Here is a 15585-nt window from a genome sequence, read left to right on the forward strand (position 1 = left end):
GCTAGTGATTTGACAAAATCATTGACTGACATGGGCATGTCATATATCTCCATCTCAGTCGACATGCAGTTGCATATGGAGGTCTATCAAATCAAATGGGACAACATTGATTGCTTTAGAGATGATATTCTTAGGTCTGGGATCATGCATACCATACAGTCCTTCTGTGGCTACATTGGTAAAATAATGCAGGGCTCAGGTGTAACGGTTCTTATCAGATCAGCATTTGGAGGAATGGCAGGAACCATGAGTGGCACGCCTTGGGTTCGGCTACGAGAGCCTACCAAATGGTTTCAACTGCTCTTCCGAACAGTTCCCATCACTGGTCCCAAGACATTCCAGGGCTTGAACAACTACCTGTGAAATATGTCGGAAACATCTGGCTGGTGGCCATTGGGTTGATAACCTCATTAAACCTAATCTGCTTCTCCATCGCTGCTTCATGGTAAGGGGGAGGGTGATTTTCTACTTCTGTAAGTTGCGCTCAAGCACATGCTCCCTCGTTTCTTTGTTGCAGCCGACACCAACATACCCACTACCTTACCCATCACACTCTTGAGACGCTCGACCAGATACCCGACACAGTAGTTGCATATCATCAACAAAGAGGTTACTGGAATGGACTAAGCTCTGACCAGTCTGGTGAGCAAAGTCCTATTCGAATGGGAAAGGGTGCCTCAAGGGAATGACCCGACCTCCAGAGAGCGTTGCAGAATGGTCTGCTTTTTATCTTTTCTTAATTCATTTTGAAGCTCCAATGATAAAACTAGGCTTAATCTTGATTAATTTCTGGTTGTGCAGTAAAGTGATGATTACTTTATTGGCTAGCTATTCTAATTTTACTGTGACGGCTTAACGATAAAACTGGTCTTAACCTTGCTTTATTACTCACTGCGAAGTTAAGTGATTGATTATTCTGTTGGGTGTTAACCGTTGCTATTTCATTCAAGTTGGGGATATTAATTTAATGAATTAACACCAATAAACGTGTCTTTTTTCCTAAAAAAAACCTCTTACCTACTGAAAATGATTCCAAATCGCAACACTGACCCTGGATATAAATTTCTCAGGTCGAAAATATAGAGGAAGCACGTCACTTGTGATTGCAGCTTACTTGGCTATTAGGTTATACTACACCGCTGTCGTAAGTGGCCACTTTGTATTTAGATAATTTCGGGGTTTACCCAGGTCTGCCGATCCGGCGACCAAGCAAAATTTTCTTTATAGCATCTCAGTCAGAAACCACCAAGAAAGCAGTACACTTCTCACAACAGCAAGGTCCCTTCACTACCTGCAAAGCACACCAGTGGCAAACCGACTACATATAGGGGAGGAGCTAGGAAAATTCGGTCTTGAAAACTCGGTCCCAGAAAATTCGGTCTCAAAATCTGCACTGAATATTGATGTTAAGGCTTTATCAAATAACATAAATTCTTGTAACACTGCTTTCAAAACACAAAGGAAACCTAAAAATGTTTATTGAAGATTAACTCAGTTTATTTTATTTTTTGTAAACATACAAATACATTAAAGAAATTTCATAGTAAAAGTTAAGAAGATTGGGTCTTTCAGTATTTAGCTCATCGGAATTGAGCTGTATGTAGAACAATTTTTGTTTTCCTTAATTTGATGCAGTTAACAGGGAAAGTAAGTCCGTTTAGTAAATATGTTTAACACCAGATAAACAAAACAAGGCAATTATAATACTATAAAAGTTGAATAAAATTCACTAGTAGGTTTTGTCATCAGTACCCTATTTCTACGAGACACCATCCATCAAAACTTTTCATTTCAGTTACAGTACCCAAAAGAATTTCTACCAAGTACGCTACATGGGAAAGAGGAAAGTAAAATGTATCGATGAGGATAATGACATATATATAACCTCCATATGTCCAGCGCCGACAAACTAGACTACTGTATTGCGGCGGTGAGAGATGCGTAAGAGGTTCAACGCTGGTATGTCTACGAAAATCCGGGGTAGTGAAAATAATGTTATGAGACTCAACTATCATAATCATTCTACTACATCAGCCAAAGTAGAAGCTCGAAATGCTGTCATAAATAAAATGTGAAATTCAAAAGCGGCGAATCATCTAGCACAGAACGACTTTAGCGATACCTGTTAACAACTCGATGAAAATGCAAGAAGTGAAATGCAGTTTACCAGCGGTTTCAAGGTCAATAACAAATTGGCGGAATACAGCGTTTGGTTCACTCTGTTACCTCTGACTCTTACTGGATTTGATGTGCCTCTAATCTGTCGTGTTTTGAGTGATGGTAAACCTTTCTTTACAAAGTGAGAGTGGAATGGACGATTACAAAAGAATTTTAACATTTGCTTCAAACAAGGGACTTAATGATCTGCAAAGTTCTTTCTACTTAGGAATCGATGCTAATTTTGAAGTTTCTCCAAATGTATGGTATTACCATAAGTTCTGATTGCACACGCTAAAGCCTTTCCTCTTGCATTTATATTATTACCTGACAAAACAAACTACAAATGATAAAGCTTTTATGAAACTAAAAGATCTATTGCCGAATTTAAATCCCAAAGAAGTGACGGTCGATTTCAAGCGAGCATTTTGTAGTAGCATTCAAAAGCTCGAAACCGAATTTTCCAACACCAAACTTTCGAGACCAAATTTTCTGAGACCGAATCTTCTAGCCCTCATACGTAAGCATTCATGACAACACTCCGGCCTCTAGAGCTGTCAAATAATACATGTTATATTATTATATTTAAGTGTTTAACTACTGATGACAACAACAAGCACATTTGGAAGCGGAAGCGAAAACCAAAGACACAAACCACGTTTCTAAGGAAGGTTAACATGCAATTGAGAGCTGCAAGCACAGGAGACACTCCTTTCTACGTCAACATCAAAAGAAAAGTGAATACTTCGGACTGAACGTATCGGTTTTATGTCTCCTAAGCACAAAATTATAAAAGAAACAATAACAACAAAGGAAAGTCTACCACTGACCTGGGAATTAAGCACACACACATACACACACACAGAGAGAGAGAGAGAGAGAGAGAGAGAGAGAGAGAGAGAGAGAGAGAGAGAGAGAGAGAGAGAGAGAGAGAGAGAGATCGAAGAGTTGATCGGGATACGTCGTGATTTACCCGACTTGCATAACTTTCTGAGAGAGAGAGAGAGAGAGAGAGAGAGAGAGAGAGAGAGAGAGAGATTCAATGAGCGTTGATCGAAGCATGGAGATATGTAATGATTTACCTGATTTGTATAACTTTCTTGGAGAGAGAGAGAGAGAGAGAGAGAGAGAGAGAGAGAGAGAGAGAGAGAGAGAGAGAGAGAGAGAGAGAGAGAGAGAGACTTAAATTATGTACAATGAATCACAGAACTTTAGTGACCCTTCACACATTAAGGATACAAGACTTGACAAGCTTTTCCTGACCACTGTACCCCAGCAATCACTTTCAAGGGAATGTTCAAGTTGAAACTGTGTCCAAAAACTTTCAACTCTGCAAGTAGGCTGCACTGATGCTAGAATGGGGCTTTGCCCGAACTGCCATGGCATTAAGCTTAATCGAGCTCTCATCTACTGAATTCCGATAAATTTTTACCTTGCTTGATACAGATTGCTGGATGGTCCAGAGATGCATTTGGGAAAAGGCAGATTAATAAAAATCCATGCATTAACATTTAACAGATATACATACACATATATGTATATAAATATGTATATATATACATACATACATACACACACAATATGTATATGTATATATGTTACTAAAAGGACCTCATTCAAACTGGATGGTATCTAATGGAGTTTTTTATTCAGAAAAAGTTACAAGCTTTCTTGGACAAACAGTACGGATACTTGATAATGTGGACTGTTTGTCCAAGAAAGCTTGTAACTTTTTCTGAATAAAAAAATCCATTAGATACCAACCAGTTTGAATGAAGTCCTTTTAGTAATTCTACTAATGCACAGAACAATTGTGTATGTGATAAAGTTAATATATATGTGTATGTATGTATGTTTTTGTTCACTGAACAATAATACATCTTAGATGTCAACATGTATAGAAATGGGAAAATAATGTGATAATTTTACTTTCATTAGTATCCAGCTACCCACTGCTGCCTCTTCCTATAAATCAAGGGCCTATAAATCAATCAGTGACTGGCACAAGAATGTCGCTAATAAGAAAAATATCGGTCAATACATTTCTCTAATTATAACATTACGCAACGCTGTTTCCATGAAAGATTTTAACAAGTAGAATTAACAATAAAGAATCCAAATTCTGATTTTATTATTCAATGGAAATAAGCTATCATCTATTTATGAACAAAAGCAGTAGCTCATTCACATAGTGGCGTAACAACCCAACAAGTTCTGCGACGCAGGGAAGGGTAGATACACCATTCCACTGTAGCAAGATCAATATAACAAACCATGAATTAGTCATACCAAATTGTCCCTAAACCCTTGAGCCTTCATTCATTCCTATCGCAAAACGTTTATGTCTGAAGCAATATTTTTAATGTTCTAAAGATCCAGCCTAAGCGAACTCTCTGTTGCACAGAGAAGCAACTGTTTGCGTGTGAGGAAGAGAGAGAGAGAGAGAGAGAGAGAGAGAGAGAGAGAGAATCTATCGTATGAAAGGAGTAACTCTGGACACGCAACATGGCATTCAAGCAACGTATCCATAAAAGGCTGTGTTTTTAAAACCCGAATTCTCTTTTTCCATTACTAAACGTTGAGCTTTATCATTCATATTTCAGTTTGTAACGAAAGAAGTCGGTTTCATTTGCACTGAAAATTTTATATTACCAAAGGTAGATTTTCCAGCAATAAAATTTTTTAGATTGCACCACAAGAACTAGGAAACGATATCATCTACCGACCTTGAATCTTCATCGACCAATGACTTACCACTTTCAATGTCAACAAAACCTTCAGAAGAAGAAGAGGAAAAAAAGAAGAAAAGGAGTCCATTGATCACCATTATATTTCAGTGCAAGACCAAGATCCTCTCGTACGGGTACGCTCTAAATCTCCCTATAATTGAGGGTTTTCCGACCTTCCGAACACGCTGCCAATGTTGGAGCTGAACTTCTTACACAGCTACTAGCTGTGACCTACTCTTCTCATGCGGCTGGAGCGACCTCGTTCCCCCAGTGTTCGCTCGGTCCTCCGCTCATCAAGCCAGATGGTACCAGTAAGTCTACGGTGTCGGGATAGCATAGTAATTCATGGGAGTTGAAGGCTACCCCATGAAGTAAAAGACGAGAAAGCAGACTTTAGCAATCTATAGATGCAAAGGGGAGCTTGCACAAAATATATAGGACTGTGCATGAGTGTCCTTTCTTCCTTAACCTTCGCCAGAAAACCCCCAGTTATAACACTGAAATCCGATGTTAAGCTTGTTCAAGTGGCACCGAGATAAAATTTGGCTTATTCTTTCTTACAAAGAGAGAGAGAGAGAGAGAGAGAGAGAGAGAGAGGTTATTTAGTGAAATTCAAGATCCTTTTAAGCAAAAAACAAGTAACATCAGGAGGATAATTCACGTCAACTCATTCGGCCAACAACGGCAACACGTTTCTGCGCATATATGATTATTATTAGATATTCTATTCGATCAGGGCTGCTAAACATCTGTGGCTGCAAACTGTTTGCAACGCTCAAAATCTATTTCAGTACCAATAAAAACCGGCAAGAGAGGATAAGGATCTACGAGCGCAGAATGCTAACTAAGGGGCTGGGCGAAACGTGCTTTGCACTAATGGAACCTTCGGGAGCGAAAATGGCTTTTATCTTTACATTTCTCAGCACGTTTAATAATTTTCTTTAATGGAACGGCAGCCATACCTGAAAAGGCATATATTCAATCACAGAATTAATGATTAAAAAGAAAAGCATCGAGATCGAGCGAGTATTCCCCGAGCGTCAAGATCAAAGAGGCTCTGCTGAAGGTTGTTGTTTTACTGAAAGCGGGCAAGCTTTCATGCAGACCCTCTCCAGTAGGGCCATTAACTCGCACAGAATAGGATGCCTGTTGTCAAAGAAAGAGAAACATACAAAAGAAGCAAGAAAAGCATAAGTTAATGAAGAAACATACTGCCTGATGAAATACTAGGAATACAAGACTTTGGGGCTACATCCTGTCTATACCGTCGAAAGACGCTTCTTTGCACTGAAGATCTTGTGTGCGTGCGTGCATGTGTATGTTAGACGGTCATTCGAATATTCGGAATCCTCTTTGTAAGGATTGTGCACCAATAATTTCGTTCACGAAAGAAAAAATACGAGAATCATGGAGTAAATAAAGTAAGACACGCACACTAACTTTTCAAAACGCCCCAATGGTCTCAAACTGTCTTTGAAATAGGAAAAGGGATTCGTTACTTTTAGATCATTAGACGGATTTCAGCGTGAACATCTTTCCGTCTGTGATTAGTTACAGGATTGCTAATGAAAAATGAATCAGCTGGTAACGGATAAATAACAGTCCCAACAAGAAATAAGAACAGTATTGCGCTGACACTTCTATATATCTGCAAGAAACTGTAGAGAGAGAGAGAGAGAGAGAGAGAGAGAGAGAGAGAGAGAGAGAGAGAGAGAGAGAGAGAGAGAGAGAGAGAGAGAGAAACTTTTTTACAAACCTTACATCATCCTCTCGAGAGACGGGTAACACTTGACCAAAGATTTCAGAGTGAATATTTTCTTATTCAGTCAATATAACACAAGACCTGACTAAGCATTACATTATCCAGGCTTATGTAAGACTACCAGTGAAATCAAATGGACCTTTACAAATCATTCTGATCAATCCTTGACCACCAGGATTTGAATGATGTTCAGGACAGACTTTTTCCGGGTGCCAGTTCTCAGTCCTTTCCTTATTGAAACATCGAGTGAAACCCACAAATGATGCAAAAACCACAAATAGGTACAAAATATATGAGGTTGATCGTTAAATGAAAATGCGCACGAATAGATCAAAGTAACTCCAAATTCCATTGAATTGATAAAACAAACAGATCCAAAGCCATATGACAACGACAACGTAGAAATACAAGTACAATCACTAAATTCTCAACTCCAGAGCAACAACACAATTACACTACTGTAGGTTTCATACCTCTCTCTGTCCCTTAAATCTTGACTACCACCCTAAAGTCACCGAACCACAAAGTTACGTTTCTCTCATTTCTGCGGGCTACTCATCATGTAACAAGCCAAGGCTCAGTCAACAATTTTATCTAGTTAAAGAACATCTGAACATCTCTCCACAATACCCAGAAACTCCAGTTCTGGATCTATCGCTACACAAAATTATGAGAAATAAAAACATACAAACACTAATGTAGCCTTAGGACAGTGAACTGCAATTATCTTTTTTCCTTATAGGGCGGTTTCGTACGCAACAATTCCAGTAGAGTCATGGTGACGCCATTTTAATTAAAAAAGAAAATTCATTTCGTCGATGGCTGACCATTACTCTGATGATGTAGTGTGGTGTCAAGATAGTTTTACTGTAACTGGTTCACGTCACGAACCTGGACGTTAATCGCGTTTACTCTGGAAGATGAACTTCCTTTTACAGAGCTATAATCGAAACAGCAATAGCAGCAAAGAAAAGAAAAAAAAGATCAAACACCGGCCAGGTTTCTGAATCTAACTTTAAACGTTCAAATTTGTTAGGCACATGAATCACATACACAGATGAGAGATCAAAAATGAATATTCACATATCAGAGCCTCAAAAAGGTTCATTAAGCTTATATAAACTACCAGTTAATAGCAAACGCGAGTAACTTGCAAGCCACCGCTGACACCAAAATCTAAGGGAACTCAGCAGAACCTTAATTAGGGAATCCATAATCAATAATAATATCTGAAGTGTTCATTAAATTAATATAAAACTATAAAACAACACTAGGGCGGCCTTTTCTAATCCCTTTTAAATCACGAAGAAAGGCAGCAGAGACAAAACATTAATAATCAAGGAAGTACGAAACAACAGAAGCAAACGGGTTTTATTTCATTATGAGAATGATTGCAGAAATATCATCGATTTCGGTTGCCCAATTTTCCTATTGACTTCGTCGTCAGGCGCGTCATCTCCTTTCTTCATTCTTACACTCCAGCTCCTAACAAAACTGACTCTATAACATAGTGAATAGATGAATGGCTCCACAGAAATTGGCTCGTGGCGAGTGTACAACCAGGTCGCATCAACTAATTCAAACAGTTGTTTGTGTCCCTCTTCCAAAACAATGACTCCGACCTGTACGTCCAGACAAGATCTATAAAACCCACAGGATAGGCTGATTGATTAGCTCTATGAAATTTAAGCTGTCAAGCCAAGCACTGGGGCACTTTTGGTCATTCAGCTATTAAGAAAGTGAAAAGGAGGAGTTGGGGTGTCTGGACAGAAAGATAAAAAGCTCCAGAAAATACAGGAGATAAATTATGTACAAGATTCTCAAGGGTGAACTGGGAAACCCCCCTCCCTCCAGTTGCACTACAAAGTAATAGTTAGAGGCTGGACAGAAGACTGAAGAGATCAAGCAGGAATGGAGAAAGTAACAGGCTAAAATGTGGGTGTTGCTAGGGGCCGAAGAAACACTGCAAAAACCCTTTAGTAATGCCTATAGTGCGCCAAGTGAGGCACACTAATGGCACTGTCATCCTATGGGACTATCAAGCTAGAGAGATCAAATGTGAATGCTATGGAAAAACAAAGCTTATGCAGTTTACCAACACCTAAGAAACGCGAATTCATTGTTTTAGCATATTTTATCACTCCTTGCTTTTCTTTTAAATAATTTTTATTAATCACCTATTCGTCCTCATCTGGTCCGTGTAAAGTTATCTATATGATGCAAATCATATAAATGAGGTTTTCCTTCCTTCCTCTATAAAAAGGGCCATGAAGGAAGACTGTCTGCTGAAGGAAGAAGCAAAGGAACACATCTATATCAAATTACATTATTTACTAGTATACAAACTGAAGCTTGTTAAAAATAAATATTCTTGGGTGTAGGTGGACGAGTGGAGGTTAGTCACCACAACTGAAGGGACTTTTTAAAACCTTTGTAAGTTTTAATGATTGCTCACCAACAGAAGACAAGAGTCAGGCTACTGAGCTGTTGCACAATGTCCAAGAGATTAAACATAAATATATATGATCAGTGCATAGCCACTGCCCCATCCAAGCGAGGATCAGGAGAATCTGGCAGTTGTTACTGATATATACCAGCAGATAGACCTATTGGTTTACCCATCCCCTCCACCTCTAGCACACAGAAACAAGGTACAGTAGCTTGTTAAAACCATGAAGCCATGCGCAGGGATTGAACTTTGGACCACCAAACTGTGAAGTCCAGGCAAAACCACTGAGTCATCCCTACCCAAAGGAGGAATTAGATAAAAGACCTTGGTTTCATATATCTAGGGACATATTGAAACATTGTGATTTGCTCATACATGAATATCACAGTTAGTCTTTCATATTAGGAGGCTCGCAGGTGGGAGGAATTGTCTCTTTAATTAGATGTGTTCCAGCCACCAACCAGAAATGTCAGCTATATCACATACATGAGCAAGGCAGGTTGAATCTCCGGACAACCCTAAGAAGCCAAAGAGCCTTCTGCAACTCCAAGAACTCCAGGCTTTGAGTCTGATCATTGCAAGACCAGGGGCAAAAGATCAAGAGACAGTGCGATGACCATACAACAAACTTAGCCTGATGAAAGGAAGAGTGGATGCCGATGATTCTTTGCCAAATTTCACTACTATTCTAAATAATTGGACTCTGGCAATGGATCTGACAATTTCTATGACGTGACATTTATCAAAAACCTACTTTTCTGAGATATTTTCCCTCCCTGCGACGACCTCGATGCCTCCACACAAAGTGATTTTTTGAGGGTTATACAGTATTATTATTATTATTATTATTATTATATATTAATCAGTAGATGAAACCTATTCATATGGAACAAGCCCACAGGGGCCATTGACTTGAAATTCGAGCTTCCAAAGAATATGGTGCTCATCAGGAAAAAGTAAGAGGACGTAAAGGGAAACAGAAAGAAGAGATCCCACGTACTAAAAAGGACAAAAATAAATTAATAAATAGATAAAACTGTATTAAAATGCAAGAAGAATAGTATTAGGGTAGTAATGCATTGCATTTTCGCTTGAACTTCTTTAGTTCAACTGCAAGACATCCTGTGGAAGGCCGTTCCACAGACCAACGGCGTGAGGAATAAAGGACGTCTGGAACTGAGAAGTTCGACGGCAAGGCACTTTTACTGCAAATTGCTGCTGCTGTTCAGCGAATCTGGTTGTTCTCGGCCGATAAAGTGGATCAGGGATCAGTTGTGAATGTGAAAGATCTCTTTTGAAATACAACTTATGGTCCAAATCATAACCGCTGCTATTAGGAAACAAATCTACCGCCACGAATCACTATCTAAAAGAGATAAATCTCTTGCAGGAGCAGACATCCACACTGAAGAACAGTGTTCCAGTAAAGGAAGTAAAAACGACCTAAAACTGGTTCCACTGATTTTATCACTGTTATAAATATATGAGGCCTTACGAACAATACCTACTGTAACTTTCGTGTGGCATTTGCTGAAGCTTTCATTAGATGTTCTCAAAAGTTAGATGCCCCACAACGATATATTTTTCATCACAGCATGGAATCAATATTCTTAATTACGGGGAATTAGGAAAACTGTGGTATCCTGTGGACACAAGAATAGCATCCCCTTCTGAGGATTCCACACTTATGAAAATGAGCCAGACTAAATATTGGAATCCTCTGTTTATAAGGCACACATTCAAGTAGCCTTAATATTGCAAATAAAAGAAAAAGTCTTGGCTGCCCTTCTAACTTGTCTCAGTGCCCACCTTTTAGGGTCCTACAGAGAAATACGGAGACCAGATGGCACCATGGCATAGAAAACTTGGTTACTGGCAAAGGATTATATGTGCAGTGGCAAGGGGCTTTATCAGTAGGCCTTTAGAGACACCATGAACTTTTCATTTTTGGTTATAAGGTCCGAGTAGGCTGTGGCCTATCTTGTACTCGTCATTGTAAGCAACTTGACAGCAAAAATCTATCTGAACAATGTCCTGCATGACAGTGAGCATATCGCTAAAGGTACCTATTGTAGAATTACTAAAGGAAGTCTCTGGTATTTGAAATGGACAGAAAACTTGATTCACCAGATTACAATTTTACCCAATAATTGTGAAAACACGAGGGTAAAGACCTCTAAGTTGGGAAATCTCCTCGAGTCCAGGTACAAACATCCTGAGGATGAGCTGGAAGACAGGCTGAGCCAAATAACTATCAATTAATTCTGTTTTAGTACATACTCCAGGGAAAGGGGCCATGTTTTCTAGGATAATTGAACACTGATGGCCAATTTCAATTTTCTTGCCTATGCACAAGGTCTGTTCGCCATTGTGTACTGGACTACTGCAGTTGCAGGAGATGGTACCTACTACTTTGAGGATAGAATAACCAGTGGTTGGTTGGCTGTGATTATGACGATGCAACAGGGGCGGACTATAATGTTTAGCTCCACCTTTTGAGCCCGGGAGAAGTCTAATTCATCTGTGAAAACAGAAGACACTTACGTGTAAAGGCTGAAGAGACCAGCTGCAAAAATGGTGCAGCAATTTGGCTTAAATGCTTCTGAAATGGAGCCGTCGTTATGTGAGCTCTTTCTGATCCAGATAAAACGGGAATCGGATATAAAATTCAGGCCAAAGGCCAAGCACTGGGACCTGTGAGGTCATTCAGCACTGAAAGGGTAACTGACGGTAAAAGATTTTAAAGGTGTAACAGGAGGAAAACCTCGCAGCTGCACTAGGAAGCGATTGTTAGGAGCGGGTGGAAAGAAAGATGAAAGAAAGATATGAACGGGGGCACAGTAAAAGGAATGAAAGAGGTTGAAACCAGGGTCCGAAGGGACGCTGCAAAGTACCTCAAGTAATGCATACAGTACACCGAGTGAAGTGCGCTGACGGCACGACCCCCCGAGGTAAGAATGAACACAGCAACTTCTAATTCTCAATACACTTACCCAAATGTCACCAAGCAATGCAGACGAATAATGCTTGAACCTTATTGACATTTTTCGTAGAATCCTGGCGTCGGTGACCTTAATTTTTTAATCGTATTCAATGTCAGTCAATCAAACAATGAACGACAATCGAGAACGTTTTTTCTTACAGTCGCAAGACTGGTAGGTGGTTACGAAAAGGGAGTAAGACAGCAATCTCCTTTTTTTTTTTTTAAAGCGAAATAAAACCACAATGCTTCGGCAAATGAAGAAAAGAAAATACCACGATGAGGTGTCGACTGACCAAGAAAGAAGACAGAGGCTGCCATTTTCAGTGCTGCCCCTCACAACAATGCTCTATTGAGGCAGGCTTCGCCTCTCCTCTATATGATAGCAAATTATTGTTCGCAACAATACAAAGGGAGACAATGCACTATCACGCGCCTGAAAAGAGCAAGATACAACCCAAACTGAAAATAACAAGCGAAAGTACGTACAATTCTTTACTTGTAAATCACAACTTTTCACCAAGTAGATACCTGAACTTTTCAAATTAACTGCGAATAAACGATGGCTAAAATAAGGAAAAAAGGTTCCATATAATTTCAAGGTCACATCTTTTAACTGTTTGTAGAAATATATATAAAATATTTTATCAACTTTCTTTATACAATTAAAATAGTAATAACAGCATAACTGACTTAATGTCATGTAAAGAAAATGCAATCATTTTAATTCTGTGGATTTTGAAAAATAGTTTGAATGTATTTCGTCTCCACTAAAACTACAAAAAAAAAAAAAAAAAAAAAATTTACATATACAGTATATTAAATAAATTACAGATTTTGAAAGCCACTGCAAGATCTTTATCTCAAGTGGTATAATATTTGACGAGGATCATGACTCAATCCATATAAGAAAATATGAGTTACGTTCTTAATGAAAAAAGTGTTAATCGACTTTATAAGTGATTCCGCCTACTCCTGTACACCCTCATCATTACGTGTTTTGATTCCTGAATTTCAAAGCACTCACGTCTTCAGCTAGGACCGTCTTGTATTCGTAAAACACGGTGTCTGGGTGATCTTTCTCCCCTTGCCTTCTGAACACTTAAAAAAAATATGCTTTCTTGTTCCTTATCCTCTCAAGCTCCATCCCAGCCTCCTTTGCTTCTGCCAATAGGGTCAAGTACAAAGACGCCTCACAGAATCACTTGTCAAATTATAATACGCTCTCTCTCTCTCTCTCTCTGGATCCGATATAATCGCTTTCCTTAACCATTACAAAACTGACCTGACACTCTTAGCGGAGGGCCTCGACGAGGTAATTCCCAACCTCTGGAGGGGTGGAACCATCCTACAGGTATATAACAAGTCTCCCCCAACTCTCTCTCTCCCAGAACTGGCTGTGTTCCAAAAATCAAAGTGTTATTGACGTTATAGCTCCTATCTACCTGTTAGCATTAGCTTATATCAGGAATCTCCCGATACTTCAAACTTAAACAATCTTGAGTAATGGCTTCATACAAGCGCTCATGACGAAGACTGTTACGCAAACCAAAATTCTAATAGTCCCATAAGCACAATTTATAATATATATATATATATATATATATATATATATATATATTATATATATATATATATATATATATATATATATATATATATATATATATATATATATATATATATATATATATATATATATATATATTTATAATATATACATTTAATATGTACACATTTATAATATATATATACATTTAATATATAAACTATTATATATACATATATATATATATATATATATATATATATATATATATATATATATATATATATATATCTATCGAAATGCTACAAAAATTAAACGACAATACCGCCTGAATGACAAGGTTTCAATTTTATTAATGACTGTAAAACATCTTAATTACAATTCAACATTAAGTAAACGTCCTGATGTAACGATAGGAAGCGCAACTGTAATACACAAGGCTTATCAGATATTAACCCACGATCAAAGTTATCGGGTAAGTTTCAAGAATGCGAAGAATGAGAATTCATGTCAATTAGCCAATAACGAATCGGAATACGGATATCATAATTATGAAACTGTCTTAAAACTCAAATGGCCGCTTTAACAATCATGTGACGAGTATTAAACCGTCGTCAAGCCCCTTAAAATTAAGCTTATTTCAAAATCGGATGCTAACAGAAGAGTTGAATATACAGGCGGCCAAATGCAATGTGGAGTAACTCAACCTTTATCAGTGTTTTTCACTTTTATCAGTCCACGAGCAATATGGCGTTCTTTTTCCTCTTTCCCTGAGAAAGAAAATACGCAAGCGTAGTAGAGCCTTGAGCATGCCGCGAGTGTAGCTAGACATGAATGACTGAAAAGTGAGTCTACATTTTAACATGTCTCGTTTCCTACCGTCTCTACTTTTAAATATGTGAGAAACAAACGATTCTCCTTCCCTCACAATCACCAATCCCCAAAAACTAAAATGAGATATCCCGTTTCAAACTATGAAAAATAAAACTGTACTCGCTTCCACAAACAATTAAGAAATCTAACTTCTGTTAATAAAAATAAACTGGTCGATGAAAGATTTCTCGTCTTCTTGGCAACCCGATTTATTTACAGACTGACGAGATGCAAGAATGCGGAGCTTTCTCTGAAAACTGAGGCACAGCAAAGGGCCATGACGTGATCTCGCCTGTATACAATGTCTGGTGAGGTAACCATAAAGATGCTACTAATCCGTTAGCTCTACCAACACACTTGGGTACCGCCATACTAGCAGGTAAAATTTATGTTTTAATCCATATTCCAATGGAGAGTGCCATACGCCATCATTGTTAGTTTTCTTTCCTGAGATTCTACTGTCGGTACCAAGCATTTTTCCACTTACTGCTTCTGAGTGCAACTGTTGGTTTTCCTACCATTTACACTTTTAGATCCTTGTATTGCATCTCAATTATTTTCAGATCTCCAATTCCCTCTTTTCATTTTCTTATGCGTTCAAAGGCTGAAATTACCTCTTCCTAAATTCATGATTATTCCCTTACTTGACACAACTGGAACACCATCTACTCAAATGAGACAGTGCAATAAACTTCAAACGAATAAATGTGAAACGAAAGGAGCAACCTTTCGTCAAACCCTTTCAAGGCATCTCAAACACGTGTGCCTCTTGGCAAGCCAGCGAAGACAATTTTTTATTTCTATAAAAATATATTTCTAACTAAGGGTCGTTACTTGGAGGCACTTAAAAACGTAATCTTGACAATGGTCATTCTCAGACTAGTTTAGGTTATTACTCCAGGGAGAACAATACTCGAACGAAGGGGGCTTTTGAGGGCTCTATTTTGGTAGCGCCAAGAGGCCTTCGGCTTGTTACAGACGTAAATGAATGTATTTTTCCATCGCTCAGCCATTTGGTATATCTGACTACATCATACTGTATATAATTGTGCATGTCTTTAATATTACAAACGCTTAACGAGGTAA

At 38.4% G+C, this 15585-nt stretch overlaps 1 protein-coding gene across 2 annotated transcripts in view; it reads right to left on the reverse strand.

Annotated features, from left to right (window-relative positions):
- The window catches only part of LOC136829537 (GMP reductase 2-like), a 66202-nt gene that overhangs the window by 48007 nt on the left and 2610 nt on the right, over positions 1–15585 (reverse strand). The gene's annotated exons all lie outside the window — the stretch shown is intronic.

The sequence above is a fragment of the Macrobrachium rosenbergii genome, chromosome 44 (assembly GCF_040412425.1).
Source record: "Macrobrachium rosenbergii isolate ZJJX-2024 chromosome 44, ASM4041242v1, whole genome shotgun sequence".
Classification (NCBI taxonomy): domain Eukaryota; kingdom Metazoa; phylum Arthropoda; class Malacostraca; order Decapoda; family Palaemonidae; genus Macrobrachium; species Macrobrachium rosenbergii.